This window comes from Lagopus muta, chromosome 3 (genome assembly GCF_023343835.1).
Source record: "Lagopus muta isolate bLagMut1 chromosome 3, bLagMut1 primary, whole genome shotgun sequence".
NCBI lineage: Eukaryota > Metazoa > Chordata > Aves > Galliformes > Phasianidae > Lagopus > Lagopus muta.
This window is the reverse complement of record NC_064435.1, coordinates 86,816,470-86,835,449: the sequence shown is the minus strand read 5'-3', so window position 1 is coordinate 86,835,449 and position 18,980 is coordinate 86,816,470. Positions and strand designations below refer to the sequence as shown.

The window sequence follows — 18,980 nt, the reverse complement described above, 5'->3', positions numbered from 1 at the left end:
TATATCTTTGCATGAAAGTTATGTGACTACACAAACATGCAAAACTGCTTACTGCAGATTTCCCTTAAACTTCACAAAATTGGTGAGAAACATCAGGAGAGTTCCTCAAGACACTTAATTTTCTGGAAAATGTTAAGATGCCATCATACCAATCATTGCACTTCGAGAATAGCAAATCCTAAACAGTGCTCCCTGTGTCTGTATGGAGGACAGTCGCTTCCTGATGCTCTGTGGGCAGCTGGTATTCCCAAGCTTCTGTCTTCAGTTCTGTATTTGCTTCTATGCTGCCTATCCTGGATCTTTATGGCAAAGGAGAGCTGAAGGTGCCATGGCACTGTGCCAGAACTAAAGCTATAAGGATGTGAGACGATCAATGCTGATGATTCTTTCTGCCACCGCCGCCGAAAATCCTCAGCTGGACTGTTATGAACTCTTCTATCAAAATGATCTTTCTTCCAGCTGCACTTCAAGCCCAAGTGCTTCACAGTTTTGTAGAAGCACATTTTCTTGGCAAGTTAATTGTGTAAAGTGTTATGAGTCATGCTAAAAGTTCTATCCAGCTGAAATGCCTACATCTCTTAACTCACATTGACTGATCTCCTTTCTGAGCCAACCAATAAAAAAACACAAGTAGGGAATGTCTCACAATGCCAGTCGTGGCAGACACTGAACCCTCACACCGTTTGATTTCTTCCTCAATGAACAGTAGCACAAGGCACAAAACAGAGAGAGTCCGATTAATTTTCTGGATGCTTTTAACAGACACTTTTATGGCAGAGAGGTGGGGGAATCTACGAGTCTCTGCAATGATACATGCCAAATCACAACCTCACAGTGAATTTGCATTTAACCGCCAGACGGAGAGAAAAGTTAATTACTAACATTGCTGCGTCATCCTTGCAGCTACTTGAAATGCTTACAAAATGACTAAGCCACATTGGTGTTAACAAAATTACCAATTTATGACATAGTTGGGTAAAAAAGTAATAGTTTGACCCCTGCAATGGTCTCCCACGTGCCACAGAAAGAATACTATTAACAGCAAATGAAAACACTGGGTTACTGTAAAACTAACACAGTTTCCTTATATGAAGGCTGCTCCAAAAGTAATGCCTGTTTTATTGTGTCGGCCCACAGTGTCATAGGCTCACGTTGGTGGTATGGCAGTAAAGGTTGAACTTTCCTGCCAGTACCCCATCACGTTTTGTTACCACATGGCAGACGGCAACAGAGGAGCAGGCATCTGAAATGGAAGTGAAGATGAAGCAAAGGTGTGGAATTGAATTTCTCCATGTGGGAAAAAATGGCACCTATTGACATTCATCTGTGCTTACTGAATGCTTATGGAGACCAAACAGTGGATGTGAGCACAGTGAGGTGGTGGGTGGCACATTTCAGCATGGAGACAGTGACAGCAGGTCAGCTCTGCTGGTGCAGATTGTTACTAGCACAGCATGCAGGCTCTTGTTCATCACTGGTGGAAACACTCAGCTAATGGTGGTGGTGATTATGTTGAAAAAAAGTGTTCTGCAGCTGAGAATTTGCTTTATCAAACAGCATTCCTGCGCTCTATGTAGCTGTTGGAGTTTCCATGGAGATAAACAGGAGGCATTACTTTTGGAATGACCCATATAACTGGAGATAAGGAATCAGAATTAGCCCACGAGGAAAAAAAAAAACCCACGAATTGTCACTATTCTCATTCACAGTTTTTCAACTAATAGGAAATATTCTGAAAAATAATTGCTTTCCATAGACACAAAGTAAAAACAGGTTGTGTAAAAAACTTTCTTATTTCTTATTAGTGTGCATGCCAATTATCTGCTTTCCTACACACAAACAAAAGTATCTGTATCGGTCTATGCAAGAGATACAGTTTCACATGCAGAACAGACACTGATGTGTAACATAACCAATGCTGAAAACAAAACAGGACTTTGCACAGTAGATATACATATTATCTGGAAGTTGCAAGCGTGACAGCCTGATGTCATGGGCTAAGGACAGTTTTCTTCCATGGGTCCTATCTTATAGGGGCATTCTGCCCTCAAAAGTCATTTGTGCTAGCTTCATGTTGACAAAAAGAATCTCTATTCTACATATATATATGTATTTATAAAATGAAAGAAACGATGCTAGAAACTAAATGTTAGTGCAAAACCCCAGAGCTATGTAATATTTTGAGTGCAGACAAGATTTTCTCAGAATATGTGCAATAAAACCAGGATTACACCTTTTCTTGTTTAAATAACCCTATCATTCTACAGATCTGACTTGGTATGCAAGTCACACTCCAACAAACCAGGCTTGAAATCTTTGTTACTCCCCTCAGCTAAAAGATACTAAAACTTTAGTAGTTGGTGTTTTGTAGTGAAATAAACAGAGTTAAATTATTTTAAAAGAATAGTAAGTATAAATCTAATGAGCTTTTTATTTTCAAGTTAAAAAAAGTGTGATGCTGCACTCTCTACTGAACATTTACAATCATTATGATCTGAAAGCAGATGGATTTGTCTCAGACAGTCACAAAAAAAGGTGGTGAGGTAACTTACAGTCATCTTGCTCTGAATAAAGCAAAATGCAAATCATTAAAATACATTGGCACAGCAGACCATCTCCTAACAAAATGCAACAACATCTCTTTCACCAAGTTAAGTGCTAGATGAAAGAAACACAGCCTCAGCAGAAAACAGCACAAAGACAGCCTGCTTTACCCATGTGGGACAGCTGTGGTTGGGGTGCTCAGAAATCTTGGTCTACATGTCAAGGCTGATGGCTTTGACAGCACGTTTCTGGAGTGTTAGTGCAACTAGTCTTGGGACCGGCAAGCATTAGGAGTATTTTACCCATAGGCCATCATCATCTTTCCCCTTGACCTTCTCCTCTGGCAAGGGAAGAGAATGAGCCAGTCATTGGCTCATAAAGCAGTGCACATAGACCCCAACCCTCCATACGACAAGAAGAGCTGTTATGCTACCTCAGGAGTTGCTGGAAAAAAAGAAGGAAACCAGACAGCCTGCCTTGCTCTTGAGCTCATGTATAACACATACAGGCATGGAGTTGCATGAGTCTTCTGAGGATCAGGCAATAGGTGAGAATTTATAGATGCAAGAGGAGACAGCAAAGTTGTCTTGCTCTTTCATAGCATATATATAAAGATTGCATGGGAAAAACTCAAGGCTTGATTAAATGACTTTATTTTCTATCATATATGCCCACAAGGAGCCTGAGAGCATGGCACGGACATGCACAGACATTTTTCCTTTTGACCATGTGCCCAAAGTGACACATTTCATTGACTTTTAACCAAGCATTTTGGTAACATACCTAGAATTGCAATGATTCCAGATACTGGAATCAGTTTAAAAACTGAAAGGGAAAAACCATGCTGGCAGCTAACACAGGAAACTTTCTCTGTAACAGAACAGGTCACCAACCTGTCCTTGTCATAAGAAAAAAATGTGCCTGCTGTTTTAGCTTCTCCATTTCTAGTGTTTTTTTTCTGTCCTGCCTCAAGCTCTCAGCTGCCCTATTTTGGAAATATTAAAAGACAGCTTTATTCCTTCCAACCTCCAACCCTCCTAGGTGAAGGCTTTGCCTTAGCCTGGCGTGGCTCTATCTCTGGTGGGAGGCAAAAGGTGAGAGAGGGGGAATGTGGAAGCTTAATAATACATTTCAGCTCAGACCTTTCTGCTTTAACTATAACTTCTGAAGTCATGCACAGGAAAGTCAGAGATGAGATAAGATTGAGGCACCTACTTTTATGGCTATTACAGCCAATGACAGGGCTGTGTTCCCTAGACACCTAGCAGGCAGGACTAACATGCAGAGCCAGAGCACACCACTGATTCGTACCTTTCTTTAGAATTTAGGTACGACATGAACTTATCCTTCAATCAATTTCAAAGCAGAGAAGAGAGCAGTTACAATGACCTCCTTGAAAGAATATCTTCAACATGTGCCACTGTGCAAGAGGTTGTTAAATTCAACAATCCCAAAGTTAGGATATAGTGGGAACTCAAAAACAACCACATTGTTGACATAAGGATTTTTTTTCATGTGCTCTGTAATTTGGGAGTATTGAAGTCTATGCTTTTGCTACTTCCAAGAGCTAAACCTGTTTATTAAATATACATGCTTTTTACCTGCCTTTTTTTTTTTTTTTTTTTTTTTTTTTTTTTTTAAATCTCTCATAAAACTGCACCTATCCTTTAGGGAACAAAGAGTCTCTCGTAAAAAAAAAGGCAAGTTTTATGAGACAGCAGGGGCTGAAGGGCAGGAAGCATACCAAAAGCTCTGCTTTTCTAAACACTGCTGAAATCCAAGCAAATAGTGTTTTCTCTCCTACCTATGGTCATAGAAGAAATCCCAAGGGAACTCACCTTTTTGTTAAGCATGACTTCCCTGTGAAAATCCATTGGCTCTGCTACTTCCCCTATACTCCTTAGGAAGAAATTTATGTAGAATTTAGCTATAACCTCCAACTTATTCTTTTACACATTTCCCATGATATGACAAAAGAAACTAGTCAGGAGCAAAAATTTTCAATACATTTGTTCCCACAGAGAATCACTTCACAAGGTAAGCTATAAACAAAGCTTTCAAGCATAAACTTTGAGTCTGTCTAGATTTCCTTTAGTTTTACCTTTTTGCAACCAGGTTATACGAATTTAAAGTGATGAAAGTATGCTCAGTGAACTCTGTCAACTAGTAACTAACTTTTCTCCTTTAATTATCCTTAGGACAACTTGCTACATACCTGCAATTTGCAGATCTAGAGAAAAGGCAATTTCCCAAGTTATGAAGCGGTCGTATGTGCAGGGATGCTGCCTTACAGGAGAAAGAAAAGAGAGTTTGTACAAGACTAGAAAAAACTGGCCTACTTGTGTGGAAGAAGTCCTGACACCCCCTCCTGCCAGGGGTGTTGGAACTTGGTAATCTCTAAGCCTTTTCCAAGCCAAGCCATTCTCTGACATTTCTCTCACTTCCTGTATGACTCAAGTCAGCTAGGTGAGCTGCCAGTCCCTCTGCAGGAGGCAGACAGTAAGAAACTTCCAGGGTCTTGAAGTGTACCAAGGAGGTACAAGGAACGTGAAATTTAAGGAGAAACAGAGGCCAAAGGGAAACCAGTTGATTCCCTTGCAATGAAATTAACAGCATGAAAAGATCATAACACTCTCCTTCCCTCCTTGCTTTTGGTTTATACGTGATACATTCGCTATATTGGAGGAAAAAGAAAAAAAAGTGAAAAGGAAAAGATTTTTAGAATATTCCTAACATTGCATGAAAAAAAGGAGCCAAAAGCTATTTCAGTGTAGTATATTTTGCTTTTTTTTCTTTTTCTTTTTCCTAAGACCAGCTCTTAAAATAACCTTACAGGTTATAGTCTAGCGTCTCAGCTTTTTGAGCAGCATAACCTAAATTCTGACAAACAGCAATTCCCAGTAGACTTGCACAAAGCAAAGGCAATGGCAGGCACCAGTCACACAGAATCTCCAACATCCTTGCTGGTGATCACAACTGTCTCACCAGTTTCTGGTTTGTAGCTTTAGCTACAAAAATGGCCAGAGTATCTCAGTGGGCTGACAAGAACTAGAGCAAATATGCTGCTTCCTGCTGAGCAAACCTCAGAGAAATGACCCAGCACAATTCAGGAAGAACCAAGACTCCATCTGACATCCTTTTGTAGTATGCTTGTTATGCTCGTTAGAATATGACACAGAAAGTATTAGTAATGACAGATTCTTGTCTTTAGATTAAAGAAGTATCAATATGTGGTGTGATATGCAGAATTCAGACTGTGTCCATGAAAACAGAATTTGGACAGCGGGGGATAATTTAATTTTCACCACAGTTTTTATCTTATTGATTTAAGGGTTTGGAGTTTTTAGCAGTTTTGCCGTGTTTTTTTTTAGGAAGATTTATTTCTCTCCCCCTAAGCCAGATGACAGGAAACATGATTCAAGACTGTTTGAAAAGTAACATAACAACTTCCTTTGCTCTCATTGATAACATTTTTGTTTTGGTGACCTGAGTGGATATTTGAGTGTATGTTCACTGTGACAAATCTTTTCCCAGTGACTCACCATTTTGATGAAATATTTTACAGAAAGCTGACAACTGATCTTTTGTGTCATTTCTTCTGGTGTCAGTAGGATTAGGAGAGAGAGGAGGGAACTGGAAAACATGTAGGAAGAATAAATGAAGTTAATGTTTTACAGGAAATTGGATGGATGCTTTGCTGAAGTTAATTTCCAGTCCACAAAACAGAGTACAGAATGAATGGAGATAGTGATGGTGAAGGAAATACTCCAAGAATCAGCTTCAGCTCACTGACCATCTTTCCAGGAAACAGTGAAATCATTTTAGCCTGCGTCAACTGACCAGAAGTGCCCAAGAAATCTTTTTTGTCGTTTAGTGTAAATCAGAACATTCAACACACAGGCACCATCAAGTCTTGGATACCAGCTGGGCCAAGAGGCCCATCCATCTCTCTGTACTGATCCAGACCTCCCAAAGTTTGTTACTGGTGTTATGTCAAGGCTTAAGATTCCCTCCTAATACAGTATTCCCAGACTGATGACCAATGAATTCCTTGCTGTCTCTGTACCATTAACTGCCCAACAAATTAATCTTTGCAACTGAAAATTCTATTTTAATTTAAAATACTGTAGGATTTGATTGTTAAATTAGTTGTTTCCAGGTATGTTGATGAAAAAAATAAAATCAATGAGAAAACGACTTCTCTCATTCAGTGGATATCACAAACCAGCTTTTTTCTCAGGTAAGAAGATCTATTAATAAGGTGGATTTTAGGCTCCAAGCTTGTATGTGGAAAAATTGGAGAACAGCAAATTTACAAATGAAACGTAGTTTCTCTGGTTTGTATGGCTTAAGTACTACTCAACTTTGACAATAAAACAGTAACGCCAGCTTTCAGGTATTTCTTAGGATATGCCTCTGGATCCAAGGCAATGTAAGTTATGACATGTGCTGATTAGTGCGTCCTGCATATGACACTGCTTTTCTGACTGGATGCTACCCCAAAAGGAACACCAGCAGAGCACTGCCTGCCTATTCACATCAATGACTTGAAAAGTTGTCAAGCATTCTGGCAGAAGAACAGCATAACCCACATGATCTGCTTCCTTAAGACACGAGGATAAGCACAACACTTCACTCAGTTTCAGACCTCCGAGGGTTTTACAGAAACATGGCACAAGTCACTGTACTCTGCAGTCACAAGTCTCGAGTCCCCCTGCTATAAAGCTTTTGGCTTTTGGTTACCTCAGTGCTTCGTTACAGTGAGAAGCAAAGAGGAGAAGTTTTCATTTGACTACCTAGTTCTGACCAAGGAAAGCCAATTTCAGAACCTCTGTTACAGGCTTTCTACATACTTAACAAACAAATATCTGCAGTAGAAAACACTACTTATTCTATGCATTGCTAGAAGCATACTCCAACCTTGGAAAAGTAATCAAATCTCAACATGCACCTAATGTTCATTTTTAATGATAATCATTTTTAATTCCCCATAAAACTTCATCACTAATCCCCAGGTTTCTTGTACGCTGTGTTACAGACTGTAAAACGTGCTGCATTTCCAGGCTAGCAGCTTCAAGTAGAAAGCAAAGTAACGTAAGTGTTCAATGGGGAAATCAGAAGTGAACGAACAGAATGAAGTCAGTCATGACAAAAAAAGCTTTTTTGTGAGCATCAGTGATCTGATGAAATAGCTTTTATTTGTTTGGATGATAATACAAATGATCATTCAAACAGTACAAAGTGCATGCATGGCCTATTTCAATCAATCTGGCCTCACTAAGAAAGATCAGTAGAACAGATAAATGCCAATAGACACTCTAAATGCTTGAATGCTAAATGCTAATATAAAATGAATATTGAATGCCTGCAGAGGAGCCATGAGGCCACGGAAAGCCACTGTACTTCTGATTTCTGAATAACTTCCTGATTTCTTCCTTCAATTTCCCACTTTCTTCCCTTTCGCCCTTCAGCACATGTGGTGTCTGTCTTACGACCTCATACACACAAAGACTTCGGCAGGTAATTCCTAAAGCATCCTGGCTGATCAGCCTTGTGTTACCTGCCTGAAACCTGCCTAAGTCCACTCTAGAAATCTAAATCTTTTCACCTTTTCTCCAGAATAATTATTTCACTCACTCAGCAAAAGTCCAAATATCCCCCTGTGAATATGGCAGTGGTTTATGATTGTTTGTATCTATAGAGATACATAGCACACATCAATGCCTTTGATATTGCCTGTCTTAAAGGCTTTCTGTGTGAAATGTGATAAACCAACAGTTCTTCTGTTAGCATGTACATCTGTGTTCCTGTTTTACTGGAAATGTAATACGCATGACCTCACATTTTTACACATCTTTAACGTGTGCATAGGTTCATCAGAAGGTAACTTCTTTAGGTAACACCTATTTGACTGTTCCTAACCTACTAGTAAAATGAAAAAAAAAAGCTAATAGGCTATATTTCATGAGACTGAGTTAAATTAACTAAGTAACCTGGTATAATTACATTTTTCCACATAGATTTCTGTATCCCACTCCAAACTGGATCCCTGTGAGGCAACACAGGGAATTGTGGTCACAGTCTGAGGTGCAATCAGAAGCAACAAGGAAGAGCTGTAAAACAAGAAAAGAAAAGCAAGGGAGGAAAGGTGTGACTGGAAGAAGACATAAGCTACTTCTGTATACAGTGAAATGATTCAGGATACTTGACATGTCTTCTTTAGCTTCCTTTCCTCCTCATCAAGAAAATAAATAACTGAAATTCTTGACTGACAGCTGACTAGTCATCACTGTTGGCTGACCACAGACAGAAGTCACGGAGGAAGTGAAGAAGCAGAAGGAAGAGAAGATATTTACCTTATGAATAACAAGGCCAATAACAAGGTTCTTTAGATAAACAAAAGGGGCCACATAAAAAGGCAGGAAAGCATGAGCAAGCCTGACATTGGCAGAAAACAAAGGAGCAATAATGAGTTACAGAGAAGCAGAAAGCAGCAGCAATCCTCCCAGCTGGAGGACTGCAGGAGTGGGCACTCTCTCCTGAAGGCCTTCCCTCACGAAGTTGCTGATGGTAACACCTAATGCCCACGAAACACTAACATCTCAGACCACACCTTCCCTTGTGCTATTTCCAGAACTCTGGAAAATTCTCGTTTTGTCACTGTAAAAACAGATTTTCAGACAGATTTTAGAAACTGAGGCAGAATGCTTTTCTGGACCTAAGCACCACAAGAAACGCTGCAACATTAGTTGATCTCAAACATCATTCACCCAACTTCATTATGAAGCTGAAAGCCTCTGAGATCAAGCACAATTACTGAGAGATTTTTTTCCTTTTTACACTTTTCTCAGTTTAGCCACAAATCCCTTCCCCAGCTGCCCTCTCTCCCTCAAAAAACCTCACTGTTTCAGACAGACATGTGAAGAACCTGTTTTAGTAATCAGGTGGGTGCTCGGATTGCTTCATGGTGACACAGATACTGTCAGCACTTCACTGCGGAGGTGTTTCTGGCACAGTTTGCATTTTGCTTTGCATCCTTCCTCCACAACGCGAGCCCTCTCTTAACAAAGAAGCCATTTTATTGACACGTGTTACTGGGAGGAACTTTCCCTGGCCTCTGTAATTAGAGCTTTGGTAACTAATTATCCTGGAAAATGATATGAAGAAATTGTTCTTGTAAGGATTAGCTCTCTTTTAGGGCTGTTTAGAAGCTAGGAATAAAGCAGAGTGTTGCAACACCACAAATCAAGCTATGTTCCAAAGACCATGCTGGAAAACTGTCTCTACGGAGGCCAGCTACACGAAACATAGATGCAGAAGTATGCGGAGACCAGGCCCTAGAAAACTCTGTCTGTCCATCTCCATGCTTGGAGGGTTGGCACAGCTGTGCACAGGAGTTACCAGCAGCCTGACTCAGCCCCCTTGCAGGCACACAAAGCACCTTTCCTGAGATTCAAAGACCCAGATTCTTCTAACACAATCAGCAACAGATCAAATTGCCCCAGCCTTTGGGTACACATTTCTACCTTTAAAACTCTGGTTGAACCATTTAATTGACATGAACACTGCCATTATCAGGCCTACCTTCATTCAAGTAGCAGATTCCCAATACTACCTGGTAACTAATGCCCAACAAGCACAGAGGGAACTCTGCTCCCTGCATCCTCACATCTGGAGCACTGACTTGCTGTAGTTGTCAGTTTTTCTAGGAAAACTTTCCATGCTTGAGAAGCATTACTGGTTCCAAAGCACCTTCCTTCCAAATGAGAACAATTTGTCTTTTTCCCATCCAGCCCCAATTGGATCAGTTCTTTTTTTTCTTTTTTTTCAGCCTCTTCCCACCATACTGACACCTGCAAGAAAATACAGGATCAGTCCACCTGTGCTCCTCACAGTTGTAGACATCCTTACAGGAAAACTGCCCCACACTGGATAAAACTATACTGAAGCTACCAACAGCTGACTGCAGTGTCTAGCCTGAATGTTGACAGGATCACACAGCATGTTGTCAACCTGCAGATTTAGTTAATTACATATGCCATGTAATGTGATCATACAATTGCATTATTTGTTTTAATATATGCTCAAAACAAAACTGATGGCTGCTAATGAGCTTTTCAACTTCTGCTAAGGCAAAATCACTCATGCACCTAACACTGTCTGGGAAGCTGCAAGGAAACTTGGAACTAGGCTTTCCTCTGCTCCTGCACTCTATCTCATCCATAAAGCTGCTGAACAAAGTGTTCAACTATCAAGCTAAGACCATCTGAAAACCATCTCTTAACATTTATTCAATGGCTTCTCAAGAATAAGACAGATACTGAATATTTTGAAGTGTTTATATTTAATATTTACCTTAACACAAAAGGGGTTTAGTTGAGAAAATATGAGACTGTCTAGGCAAAGTTACCACAATAAAAACCAGCAAATACTACAGAAGGAGGGAAAAATAAAAGTCTTTGTGATAACTGAATAGTGTCTGGCATCAGGAGACTGAAGAAAAGCACCTCTATGTAAAGGAGGCATCATGCCTGAAAAAGATGCACAATTAGGACCAGCTGTCACAGGGCTTCAGCACGTAGAATCATAGAATTGGTTGGGTTGGAAAAGACCTTCAAGATCATCCAGTCCAACCACAACCTAACCATCCTACCCTACTCTAAAAACCCTCTGCTAAATCAGGTCCCTGAGCACCACATCCAAATGGTTTTTAAACACATCCAGGGATGGTGACTCAACCACCTCCCTGGGCAGCCTATTGCAGTGCTTAACAACCCTTGCTGTAAAGAAGTTTTTCCTGATATCCAACATAAACTTCCTCTGGCATAACTTGAGGCCATTTCCCCTCGTCCTGTCACCTGTCACCAGTGAGAAGAGACCAACCCAGCTCTGGCTGTAAGAACTTTCAGGTGTTTGAAGAGAGCAATAAGGTCTTCTCTCAGTCTCCTCTTCCCCAGACCAAATAGCTCCAGTTCTTTCAGTCGCTCCTCATAGGGCAACATTACATCTTCAGCTTCCACCAAACTGGTTCAGGAGGAACTTTAAGTGAATTCAGAGATGCACAGCTAGGGGAGGAAGTTGCTGGTGTTCCTAACTACTCACTTGTAAAAAAAAACAAAAGAAAAGCCTTAGAGATCCTGAGTACCATAAAATGCACCAAAATGCAATTTGCAATTTTTGCCATATTGATTGTAGCTTGATCCCTTTTCTGCCTTCCTTTTATTTATATCTCTTCCTCTGTATTACAATATGCAGCCAAGTATTCTTAATTACCTTAGTGAAAGTAAGAAAAAGTAGCTTTTTAAAATTCAAAAGGACAAGAGTTGCACACACGGACCAATGATGATGCCATTTGCTCTGAAACTGTGGCTATTCACAGGCACATTCCAGGCTTGATTTTGAAACTCCCTTTTGATGCAACTCCATACCAGTCTCGATTTTGAAGTTTCCTTTCAGTAAAACTACTGCCTGTGCTTCCTCTCTTTAACTACTGCGAAGAAATATGAACACAGAAAGCAACACTTATATTTCAATAGTACAAATGCACATAAAAAGGAATCTAGCTTTGCCTTCATGATTTGTACTGGCAGTAGAAACCTCTAAGTTACAGTATTATTATTCAGTTGAACTTGGTTTGTTTTGAAGCAAACACATGTGAGCTATAAATCTCAAGAAACAAAAAATCTATTTAGCTGTAAGCACTTTTACATCACCAGTGGGCTGAGGCATACTTTCAGCATTCCATCTATTCAATGGCAATGTCAGTTGATTAGGCAGATTAGATATGCCTACCAGTGCAGCTACCCGACAAATTACAGGCTTTCTATCTACAGCAGGCCTTCAATAATTCCATTTTCAATGGAGATTAAAACGTATCTTTGGAACAAAACAAAGCCCTCCACTACCCAGCCACTCACTGAAAGTTTTGATAGTATCTTAAGAATACAAATACATCTAGGAAGCATACCTACCACTCTCCAAGTCATCCTGGGAACAGCAGATTGAATGAAGTCTGGTTGCCTATGGAATTATGGACTACATTTAGTCCCCATGGAAGAACACAGCTGCTCAGCCTTTGTCCTCCCTCTTCCATCCAGCTCTTGCCAGCGCAGTGCAATGTGTACCAACAGGTGACCAGCAGCAGCCACACAGAATGGATTAGCCATTAGCTGCGCTTCTCTCAGCCTTGCAAGAGCTGCTGGAGTTTGAGCAGTGAGTCCCAGAATCCCCACAGGGAAGACAGGCAACCAAAGGATGAAGTTAGGGTGACTGCACACACAGTTTTCCTCAGAAGCTGAAAATCTAGCCATTTCTATAAGACATTGGGATGCTGTTTGGTGTTTCTTTTCAGGAAACACATCAGAATGACAAAGTTATCAGAAGATCCATCTTTCAAAAATGTCCTGGTATAATTATTTTTCATTGGGCCACATCTGCTTTTGGAAGCTTACTCACACAATTAACTCAAGAGAGAGAAAATAGCCCAGAAGTGCATTGCATTTTATTACAGCTGTTAGAAAGTGATCTAAAAATATTAGTGCTGCTGCCTCAGACTTTGGTCCTCAAGTCTATCTTCTGCTTCCATTAAAGCCTCAGAGTAGCAGAACAGCTGTAGTTTCAGGATGCACTGCACAATTCCTCAAAAAAGGGGCTTGTGGTGGTTTTTGTTCCCTGTAACTGCAAGACATCAGAGTGATGTCAATGAGAGATACAACATGGCTTTAGCTTCTATGTTATGACAGAGATGTCAACAGCAGTCAAAACGTTTTTTGCATTTGTATTTTTAAACTGTTCTCACAGAGACAAAAACGAAATTTGCTCTGTGGAAGAAACCCACAGTCCAACAAAGTATGGATGTTTTGGATACTTGAGAGTAAGTCTACAGGATCCAGCATTAACTGGGGATCTATGGACAGGCTGTGTCTTGGAAAAGAAATAAAACGCAGAAGAGGAAAAATAGGGACACAACCATGGATGTACTGCATTTTGAAAGCATGCTTGTATGCTTTACTCTGGAATAAAATTTCTTTTTCACCCCAGCCCACATAAAATTTCCCTGTTCAAGCCGAACCACAGAGCAGAAAATCTGGAGCCATCACCCTTAGGTAACAGTGATTAGATACGAGATAATCCTATTTATGTATATATATACCACATAAACGTACCTAGCTGCAAATGTAGCACGCAACACCCACTTTCCTAGGTTATCAATACACTGCATTTCTATGAAAGGGGATTAGGACTAATGACTGCTGTTGATATGGCTTAGAGAGAAAAGAGTTTGATAAATTTAACCCAAACCACAGCCATCTCCAGCATTTCCACCCCTACTGGCATTAAAAAAAAGTAACAGTAATTGATTTTGGATCATTACCACCAGTTCTTACTGACAGAAGTCAGTGTCTAATGCTAACACCCTGACTGCACAGCATTGTCCTCCCTTTTCTTTATTCCCCTCTCTGTAATCCAGGAACACGCTACCTTCGCCTCTAGATAAGAAGTTATGTCTTTGAAGGGCAGCATCAATGGGATGTGTTCTAAATGAAAGGACGTGTTAAAGCAAATGGAATTTATGTGAAAGAGGATTCCCTACGTTTGTGAAACCATCGGTTGGATTTCTTTAATCAGAATGAACAAGCTCTGAAGGTGCTCTCAGTTCTTGGTTAATAGCTGCTGATTAAGTGTGGCATAATATTTTTATTACTTACAAAAAGCCAAAGTGATGCATCTTCTGAAAATGTTTTTAGCAGAAATGTTGCCTGATGTTCCTTGCCTAGAAACAGTTTTTGTTTTAAAATTTATGAAACATGGAATAAAAATCCCTCCTTCAGAGAGTGCTGGATCAATTTAAATGATAACAAATTACAGTTCTTTGTATTGCATCCTCAGACAAGTTCACATTTTAGAAATACTTGACTATTCTAAACAGAAGCCTTCAACTTCTAACAGCTCAAAAAGCCTTGTTCTTTCCTGGCTACTTGACACAGTTTAGCTTCCTCCTGAAGTTCTCAGCATTATTGGAATCTTGCTCTGAGACCCAGCATTGCAAAAGCTAAAAATATTAAAATTCACTATTTCAAGTAAGAAGCATAGATATTAACTCACAGTAGCAGGACCCGAGTAGCAAGTGAGCTCGAGTCTTACCAAATCACTTTATTTTGTATTCCATCTTGTATTCCAACAAAGCCCAGCCAAATATAACAAACCAGGACACAGAAAACTAAAATCATTTTTATATCTACTGTGTACTTCTCACTGTTCTTCCAAGCTTAGTGCCAACACAGGCTCTCCCTAAATCCTAGACTGCATTCATGGGGTGAACTGCCAATTATATCACAGCAACCTTCTCCTTGCTAAAGTATTTGATACCTGGCTGGCATTTTCATTAGCCAAATCCATTTTGCAAGCTTTATGAGCTGTGCTGCAGTCTATGCTACTTTGGTTCTGTGATAGCCGGAAGCAGCAGTTGAAACAGATTCCAGCCTGTCATTTTCTACTGTAAATCACCATATACATACATCGTGCTTTATCAGCAATGAAAGGCAGAAATATCACAGTTGTCCATATCTCAGTGGTTTGGGCCACATAGTGCCCAGAAGACATCATTTTAATAAAGTCCTGCATCTGTAGCTCTTATTTGTTTTCTGTGCAGCAAACTGAACTACAAAAACACACTCATGGCAGACCATGCACTCATCCTGAAAGAAAAAGAAAGCACTTTGATTCTGGTAACTGACTGATACGACATCAGCAATGTTTAAGGAAAAACAGCTGTGCTATCCTCTGTGGAATCACTTCAGTACTTCTCAGCAAGACCAGCAAAACTGAGTGCGACTGCCCTGAGGATTAGAAGAAATTAACTAATGTTATTCTCATATCTGGACCAGAAACATGCAACTTGGTAATGGGAGCAGAGCAGGGAGAAAGCCAAGAAGAAAGTGCTAGGAGGTGGGTTACAGTGGGTGGTGAGGAGGAAGCATCAATACTTAGAAGAAGTCTGGAAGGATTGCCAAATCTTCCTAACGAGTGGGTGCCAGCAAGGAGTAACAGAGTTATGTGTGGGGAAGAAGGTTTAGTAGATAATTTGGGTCTGCAGCAGATTTCCTGCTCCTTCGTTATCCCTCCTGCTTGTAAATTCACAGCCCCCTCTCAGAGAATGGATATTTTGAGTCATCAAGTTCAAGGAATCTAAAAGAAAGAACAAATTGAGTTTTTGAAACAGTTCAAATCCATCTTCTAATTGCATGCTCACTACACCACTACCTTTATTTACTTCCAAAACATCCACTTGGAGGTTGAACATTTGCTAAGCACAACCACACCAAGAGCTAAAAACAGGTCATTTTTACCTGCGGCTACAAATTGTACAGCAGGATTGGGAATGGGGTAATTGACAGCCAAAGAACGTCCCTTGTAAAATTACTCTGCAGCTCTCAACACTGTTTAACACAAAAAAATCTCCATTGGTTTCTAGGACATCAGTCCCACAAAACAATTATCTCACAACCTGTCTTTCAAGTCTCGTTTGCTTCCTGGATGATTGACTTGCCATAGGGAAAAAATGCCCTTCATTTTTCTGAACACGCAACCTACGCGTTGTTCTCCATAAACACTTCTTGACACAAGTGTGAACGTTTGTCTGTATGTAAAAGCTTTCAATTTCAAAGCACAGTTGTATTAATTTTGATGTATAATTTCAAGCTTCCTTCTGACAATTTGCTGCCTAGAGTGATGTAAATTGCACTCCATAATAATAAATTCAATTTGTATTGTTTCTCCCTCTCTCTAATATCAATTATTTTCTACACCACCACAGTGTCATTGAAAAATACCAGAATACATTAGGCACAAGAACTACTTCACAAGGGAAAATCAAGAGGATGTACGAAAGAAAATATATCTGATGACAAAGGCTGTATAAACGGAGACAAAAAGAGTACTGTTCCCATACAGCTTTATAGAGCAGTGCTATTTTATGTTTTTTCCCATCAACATGGAGCAGGTCTTTCAGCTTCTTTTTCTGCCTCACAAAATGGTATCAGTTAACATTGGAATAAACACACTGGGTCTGTGTTTCAGCCACTGTAAGATGACAGAAGCTCTCCAGGCTGCACTGGAAATTCACACCACCTAAAAATTATTCTTCACTTCCAAGAACTGTATGAAATTTGACTCTTTTGTGAAAAGCAATTGGAAAGCACCTCCAAACAAGTGCAGTGACATCATACATTCACTTCTTCATCGTGTTCAGTATAATGCAATGCAGACTTGGGCTCCACAGGACACAGGCTACTCTAAATTAACTACCAGGTAAGGAAAGAAATTATGAAGAGGGCAGGCAAACAGGAAGAAATACACAGCAGCTCGTTATCCTCAAATTAGTCACTCAGAAAGGGAGCATTAAAAAAAAAATTGAATGTTGATCAGAAAAAAATGTATAAAAATTTAAACCAATTAAACCATGTCATAGAAATCTCTTACCTCTCAGAAGCTCAAATACTTGCCATATAACAACATATAACAACAAGGCTGTATTTCCCTTCTTTCAAAGGCAGCGACTTCACTTTTTCTTGGAAAGGAAAGCAGTATTACGTTCTAATGAAAATAATATTTTTCATTTTTTAATTCAGGTTAAGTTCAGACTCGTCTTAAATCACAAACATTACACTGTACTATTTTGCATCGGTCCAAAAGAGCCCTCTAGCGTTCACTGCTGCAGGCCAAACAAGCTTGCAAATGGCTATAGAGCTTCCTAGCAAATTTCTACCTATCAGCTCCACCTACCAGGCCTACACAGCACAAGGAAAGCAGATTCTAGGTACTGCGTGATACACCTGTGTGAACACAGTAATTTAAATTTCACAGTTAAAACTGCTCATTGTTGATCACAAGACTATTTCTATATTACTTTCTCATTTTAAGGGGTTAATGGGGCTTTCAGCCAACCATTATTAATAAAACTCATTGATATACAATTATTTATGTCAAGAGAGCCTTCAGTCTTGAAAGTAAGCTAATTATTTCATTCGGTCATCAGTATTGAAAGTCTGCAACTAACAGGTAGTGCTGCTTGCATCTCCAAGGAGTTATTTTTCCACTGGGATTCTGCTTACTTCTTGAAGAGATATCCTGTTCCAATTTAAAAAAGGTAAAATCAGCTTAAGACTTCTTACTTGTCAAGTTTTCCCACTTCCTCAGCTGGTCCAACAAATGTGTCTGATGAAATAAGCTATGAAGCACACCATGACAGCCCACAGAGCTACCAGACTGCAGATTCTTCTGATTTTTAGATGCTTTTGCATCCAGGGAGACTGTGCCTTTAAGTTCCCTATCTGCCAGCCAAAAAAAGAGATCTTAACCCATTCCCCCACCAAAAAGGGTTGCCATACAGAGTTGTGTGCAATCTGTGAAGGAGGGCTTAATATTGCCACATTTTGCCCACAGCAACTGGGGCATCTACTACTGACAGACACATGCCTTGTGTACCTGTGGTTTGCCACACATTCTGGACACAAAGAGAAGGCAATCTCAGTAGCTTAACTTCAAGACTGGTAATGATAGGCATGATTTAGTCTTCTGTACACATACAGCGCATCTCCACTCCATAGCTCCTGAAGTATGGTGTTATGGTCACTCAGACACAGACACCTAAAATATACCAAGCCTCTCACATGGGCTATGTGGCCCTTGGTAGGTCTCTCCCTGGTGGGTCTTCGATCTCAGTGACCAAATGACTGGATCCTTTGTTCTCACCTGCTGCCAGAGCCACTGTCAGTGGGGCAGTGAGATCAGGGAATTCTCCAGCTGACAACAAATCACCTGTCGTATCAGGCTGTTGTGGTTTAACCTGGTGGTGGCTCAGCACCACGCAGTCCTTTACCTACTCCCCTCCTCCCCAGTGGGATCGGGGGGGGGAGAATAGAAAAGAAAAAAAACGATAGAATATCAACACTGTTTTTCTCCTAGAACTAAACATGGTATACCAGATGCTCTGAGGAAAACCATTTGTCCCAGCTGAAATCAAGACACAGGCCCATAGTTTCTCTATCACACAGCCATGCAAGGCCAGATGCCTGCACAAAGCAGAAGCCAGTATTTATGGAAAAGGAGAAGGGGCGCAATCACCTCACTTGGTGGCAAACTGTCCCACAGGCTTCACCACTCCTGCTCCAACACGTGATTACAGCTTCTGTATGACATCTGTCCTCAGCAAGAGAGGCAATCCTTTATTTACAGCAGAGGTTTTTCTCTTTAGGGAAATAATACAATTAATACCAAATTTATATACATTTTTAAATTTTGTTCCTGCCACTTTCATAATAGATAGAAGTTTCTTATGTCCATTTCCACAGTTAGAATGGAAAAAGAACAGGACCTGAAACCCTGCATTAAAAAAACAAACCAACGAAAATACATTCCAAAATTGTATGAAGAAT

The 18,980-nt window shown here is 40.2% G+C and overlaps 1 protein-coding gene across 4 annotated transcripts in view; it reads right to left on the bottom strand.

Annotated features, from left to right (window-relative positions):
- The window catches only part of RNF144B (ring finger protein 144B), an 85,924-nt gene that overhangs the window by 53,090 nt on the left and 13,854 nt on the right, over positions 1-18,980 (bottom strand). The window contains exon 1 of one of the 4 annotated variants that reach the window (XM_048940686.1): positions 17,026-17,287. The exons of 2 other annotated variants lie outside the window; for them this stretch is intronic. The gene's annotated coding sequence lies outside the window, so the exon portion shown is untranslated. Of the gene's footprint in view, positions 1-8,537; positions 8,557-17,025; positions 17,288-18,980 lie in introns of those variants that run through there. One more of the 4 variants, XM_048940688.1, reaches the window with a different exon arrangement.